We start from the raw sequence: 7,184 nt of genomic DNA, 5'->3' as shown, positions 1-7,184 counted from the left end.
CTAATGATCCTGCCAGCTAATGATCCTGCCAGCTAATGATCCTGCCAGCTAATGATCCTGCCAGCTAATGATCCTGCCAGCTAATGATCCTGCCAGCTAATGATCCTGCCAGCTAATGATCCTGCCAGCTAGCCACCTTTTGCAAAAAAACACTCAGAAGTAGAGACAATGTTGAAATGGCAACATTATTATTATTAATAATATTGCCATATTATTATTATTATTATTGTTATTATTATTCAGGTCACTGCCTGAAATCAAACTCGGAATCTTGGAGTTAGTAGCCTGTGCTCTTAACCACTACACCATATGCCGGTGGTGTAGTGGTTAGGAGCATGGGCTCCCAACCCCAAGATTCCGAGTTTGATTCCAAACAGTGACCTGAATAATGATAATAATAATAATAATAATAATAATAGCAGCAACAACATTGAAAAATACCTAAGGAATAGATGGTGATGGCAAGTAAAAAGCACCATCAGAATGTGGTTGATACCAGGGGCCGCCTGAGTGGCTCCTGTGCTAGTGTTTGACCAAAAGAACCAGCTATTGCAAGCAAAATTAAATATTGAAAAAAAAAAAACGCATTTGGCCAAATTTGGACATACAACAGTTTAACATAATAGCAACGAGGTATATATATATATATATATATATATATATATATATAATATATATATGAGAACATTATTTTTCTTTATATATATATACACATATCATCATATATATGTGTGTATGTGTGCATGTGTGTACATATATATATAAACATATATATGTATGTATGTGTGTGTGTATATATACATATACATACACACACACACACACACACACGGTCTTGATAAATGCTAATGCATGAAACTCTCAGTCCTTGAAACACTATAACATTCATTGATTAATATTAATCAATCAATCAGTCAATACATACATACATATATATACCTGTATGTATACTTATATTATATATATATATATATATATATATATATATATATATATGTATATATACCTGTATATATATGTATGTATGTATGTATGTATGTATATATCTACACATGGTATATATGCATGTATATACCAATGAATGGGGCAAATAAAGATTATACATGCTTAGATATGTTGTGATTGATTGTTGTTACGTGTATCTTCCATATGTGTGTGCAAATACGATGGTCAGGGGAAAAAACTGCGATTTATTTTCCAATTGGGTGTGAGAGAGAAAGAGAGAAGCAGTGATAGAGAGGGAAAGAGTAGTAGTAATAGTAGAGGGGGACTGAGGTGTATGCATGTTGTCTGAGAGAGAGAGAGAGAGAGAGAGAGAGAGAGTGGAGTGTGTGTAGCGAGGAGAGGCCTAGGCCTATGACATTGATCATTGGATGAGTGTACGAGAGAGAGAGAGAGAGAAAGAGAGGCCTAAGGCATATATAGTTGTGTGTGTGTGAAAACTTTGTATGCATGCATGCACATGTGTCTCTGTATTACAGGGATATATGCATACATATATATATATTTATATATATATATGTATGAATACACACATATACACATACACACACACATATATGCACATAGATAACATCATCATCATCATCATCATCACCATTGTTTAAAGCGGACGTTAAACGATGATGATGATGATGATGATGACGACGATATCCATGTGCATATATGTGTGTATGGATGTGTGTGTATATGTGTGTATTCATACATGCATATATACACATATATATGTATACACACATACATATATATTTTCTATTATATATCAACAATATATCGTACTTACATGCATACATACATATATATATATATATATATATATATATATATATATATAAACACACACACACAAACAGACACATACACATACACATATGTGTGCACACACACAAACAGACACATACACATACACATGTGTGCACACACACACACACACATGTGCACACACCATGCCACACCACACCACACTCCATCACACACTTATCTCAGTGATGCGGTGCTAGTTACCAGACCAAAGTGTGTGTGTGGGAGAGCAGATGATGAAAGAGGCGCAGAAGGAGGAAGAGGAGGAGGGGAAGAACAAAAAAAGGAAGGAAAAGAAGAAGTTAGTGACTTGGTCGTTATATAATCTGCTACTTTCCTGACTAAATCATTAACAACAACGTTGGCAGCAGGTTCATTTGCAGCAATGGCCGACGCCAGTGTTGCTGCCACCTGCACCGGATGCATCCCTGCTTCTAACTGGTGCAGTGGCACATATTTCACACAAATGACTCCTCTCTCTCTCTCTCTCTCTCTCGCTTCAGAGATGAAGGTGTTGCTGGATTCTGCATAAATTGTTTCTCTTTTCCAATCGCTTTTTTTTTTCCTTGCTCGTTTCTTTCTTTTTTTGTTTGTTTTTTATTTGTACCAAAAAAAATTTCTACAGAATTTTTCTATTTTCTATTTGTCAGTCCATTCATCCATCCATCCATCCATCCAACTGTCTGTCTGTCAGTTTGTCAGTCTGTTCATCTATGTGCCTGATCTTCCTTGAAATTCATTGCCTACTCTCTCTTTCTTTCTCTATCTCTTTTTCTCTCCCTCTCTCTGTCTACCTGTTTGTCTGTCTGTCTATCTATCTATCTATCTATCTATCTAATCTAATCTCTCTCTCAAATATCATCACTCTATATTTCCCTATTATTCCTGACTATGGAAAGCTCCCACTCTCGCTGTCTGTCTGTCTCTCTCTCCTTTTTACATTATCTATCTATTTATCTATCTGTCTATCTATTTATCTGTCTATCTGTCTCTCTTTCTATCTGTCTGTCTGTCTGTCTATGTATGTATGAATGTGGTACATATTTATATATAAACATTTATAAGGAAACAGTTGACAAAAACTTCAGTTTAGACCTGCTTGCCATACACACACACACACACACACACACGTGTGTGTGTGTGTGTGTTAATTATTTATACACTACAGTATTATATACCCAGTTCAGCCAATTGATTTCATGCTCAGAAGTTTGAGAGAACCCATCTTGGCACTCATCAGAAGGTCTGAACAGCTGAAATGGATCTCTAACATTATATTGTATAAAATATTAATATTTTATCTGTATGCAAGTGCCTGTTTTTCCTGACTCGTGGACTCTTAGTTCAGCATACAAGCATACATGCATACAAGCATACAAGCATACATAAGATTCTTCCTGCACCAACGTTTCCCAAGCAATCACCCACCGAAGTACTAAGACTTGCTTGACTCTGGTGACCAGAAGAGAACCAATGTGTTCAGCATGATATGTCCATGGCTTCGAGAACAGACATGTTGGCATAGAAGGTTATTAATTCTGGATTATGAATACTGTCCTCTATAATTTTTACCATTAATGCAAACCTAGTTAAATAAATGGTTATCTTCTTTGAGTAAATGCAAAGAAACAACCTTTTTGACAAGATCATAGCAGTAATCAAACAGTGAAATACAAACCAGGTGGAAAATTACTTTCCATACACCATTGTGATGAAAGAACCAGGAGTCAGCTATTACATACATACATGCATGCATACATACATACATACGTACATACATATATATACATACAAAAATACCCTGTTGTTGATGGTTAAATTTCAATGAAGGAACCTTGGATCTCGGTTAGAAACTGGTTCTTTCTCTATTGGCAAGAAATCTTGAAATAAAGTGAATAATGACATACATGCATATATACAGAAATACATACATACATACATACTAGCATACATACATACACACATGCATGCATGCATACATATATATAGAGAGAGTATGAGAGGTAATTGAAGTGCCATTTAGTAATATAATAAAACAAATCTAATCTAGCAAACATCAAACGTATTCGTGCACATATTCCCAACAAACTTTCTGATAAGATTATTTCTCTGAATTTGCCTTCAGCTTAAATGATTGATTGAATGTGGAACCAGAATCATTGACATGCCTGCACTGAATGACCCGTGTTCATTTTGGACATTGCCTGGACAATGGCTGCCTTCAGTGAAGCTATGGTATTGCTCGTTCTTTCAACAACACTCCAAATGTACATTATTTATGTTATTTACATTTGACGGATATTTGTCCTCATCTTGTTTGTTGTTAACAAGATGAGGACAAATATCTGCCAAATGTAAATAATGTACATAATTCTTCATCTCTTAAATATAGAACTGGACCCTAAATGTAGTAGTCAATGGGATATCAGACTAGGGACTCCACAAGTTTGGTGTTACTGGGTTAAGTGGGCTCCATAAAAAAATGTGCTGAGGCTTGTTGAAACCTGTATGGCCTCCTTACTGCAGACTTCCTTCATCCAGACCTTAACAACTGTCTCCAGCACTTCAATGTATTCCGCAGCATAAATTCTAAGATTCTTAGAAAGAAGTGAGGTGCCACAACATGACCTTCATTACACACCTCTCCTAAAGCCATCCCAGTTACTGGAAACATTGTGTGCATCACTTTGGAGGCATCAGAAACAGTTGCACTTTACTATCTCTCATTTCTCCTCTTTGACTTTTGGACTTGATTGAAGTTTTTCTAACACACACAACACACACAAATACACATGAACAAACAAACGCACACACACACACACACACACACACACAAACACACAAATGTGTGATGGGCCTCTTTTAGTTCCCATCTACCAAATCCATTTACAAAGCTTTGGTAGGCCCAGAGCTATAGTAGAAGACACTTGCACAAGGAGCTGTGCAGTGGGAACGAACCTGAAACCTTGTAATATCTAGGAAGTTGGCAATTTCTAAATTTGTATTCTGCACATAAGGCAACAATGAGTGCATGTCTTTTCATTTCTTTAGAAAATTACTACTTGTAAATCTCTCAATGAGAGATATTCAGCAATAGTACTTTTGGAGTAAAGATTGTTTGCCAACATAACATGGCAGTCCTGGTTTAGGACGAATGTTGCTGTAATTTAGCCCTGGGATTGGACAGACTCTTGATGGCAGTGCTCCAGTATGGTCGCCATCCAGCGAATGAAAATAGTAAATCATGGAAAAAATAAGATACATATACATATACACACTCAAACACACACACACATGCACATGTACACGTACACACACACAAACGTTCAGACACACACACACATACACGTACACACAAACACACTCATATATATCAAGACACACACACATTCACACATGTATTCATACACTTACATATACACTCACTGAAAGATATACACACACATGCACACACACAAACGTTCAGACACACACACACACACACACACACACACATACACACACATACACACACACATACATTCGCACATACATACACACATAAATACACACACACATGCATACACACATACACTCACATCCATATATACACAAAGACACTCAAATATACACATTTACACGCACATACATTCTCTGAAAGACACACACAAACATACATACATACATACATACACATACATACACACACACACACATTTACACACAATCTGCGTTCTGGAATATCTCTACACAAAGCTAAACACATGACTGCAAGGAATTTCCAAGGTTCTAATTATGTTAATGACACTCGTTACGCTTGAGTGAATGGAATGCACTGCTTCTTGCACTGTAGTGACGCACAGACAGACTTCTACATCTGTTTGTCTATTGATCTGCTAATCTAGAGAGAGAGCTTATATCTACAGGGCAGAACTTGGAAATATCTGTGTGCGTATTTAGAGAGAAGCTGCGTATGTATGTGTGTAGGTATGTTTGGATGTATGTATATATATATATGTGTGTGTATATATATATATATATATATATATATATATATATATATATATATATATATATATATGTATGTATATATATATATACACATATATATGTATATATATGTATGTATATATATATATACACATATATATGTATATATATGCATATACATGTATATATATATATATATATATATATATATATATATATATATATATATATATATATATATATATATATATATATACATGTATATGCATATATATACATATATATATATGTATGTATGTATGTATGTATGTATGTATGCATGTGTTTGTATATGTATTTCTGTGTGTGTATGTATATTTGTATGTGTGTATCAATCAATCAATCAGTTTATCTATCTATCTATCTATTTATCTATCTCTGCATCTATATCCATATATATATATATATATATATATACATATATATATATATATATGTTTTCTAGAATAAATAGGAAAAAATAGAACTGAGCTCAGTATAAGAGTATGCAAGCTATTTTATGTTTTTATAGTTTATTAATTATTAATCGGTTGATTAATATACTACGTACATACACACATATATGTATGTGTGTGTGTATGTATGTATGTATGTATGTATTTATATATATACATATCTATGTGTGTATCTATATATATGTGTGTGTGTGTGTATACACACATATATGTGTGTGTATACACACATACACACACGCACATGTATATACATGCATACATACAGAGAGGGAGAGAGAGAAAATAGACAGGTATAAATGTATATAGATGTATGAGTATATATATGTGTGTGTGCATGCGTACATATATGTGTGTGTGTGTGTGTTGAAGTGATGAGCTGGCAGAATTGTTAGAACACCGGACAAAAGGCTAAATGCACTTTTTTCTGTTCTTTATGTTTTGAGTTCAAATCCTGCCAAGGTCCATCTCGATTTTCAACACACTCTTGTTTTTACAATGTATCTACACAAAAGAAGGGAATAAGTACATAATGTTTATATGTAGTCTCCCCGCTTTTCAATGCACTTGGCACCCATCTTGCACAGACTTTATGGAAGCCATATATATATATATATTATTTAGATGGGTCCAGTGTAATCCGTGGGTAGGAGAGGTGCAGCCGGAGGGTGTAAAGTTCAGAATCAAACAGTCCAGAAAGAGTAGATCCAGAAGGAAAGAAGGTAGAATCCAGAAGTTTGTGTGTGATGAGTGGAGACAGGAGCTCGAAACGTTAAAGACTTTCCGTATTCCCGAGCGTCATACTAATACAACCTTTTGTTGTTTACACCACCTGTCCTCGTCTGTTGTTGTTTTTTTCGTACATTCTCCCATATATATTATTTATATTATTATTTGATTGAATACCACGCATCCATTTCCAAG

Source organism: Octopus bimaculoides, chromosome 14 (assembly GCF_001194135.2).
Source record: "Octopus bimaculoides isolate UCB-OBI-ISO-001 chromosome 14, ASM119413v2, whole genome shotgun sequence".
Taxonomy (NCBI): domain Eukaryota; kingdom Metazoa; phylum Mollusca; class Cephalopoda; order Octopoda; family Octopodidae; genus Octopus; species Octopus bimaculoides.
Note: the sequence above shows the minus strand (reverse complement) of the source record.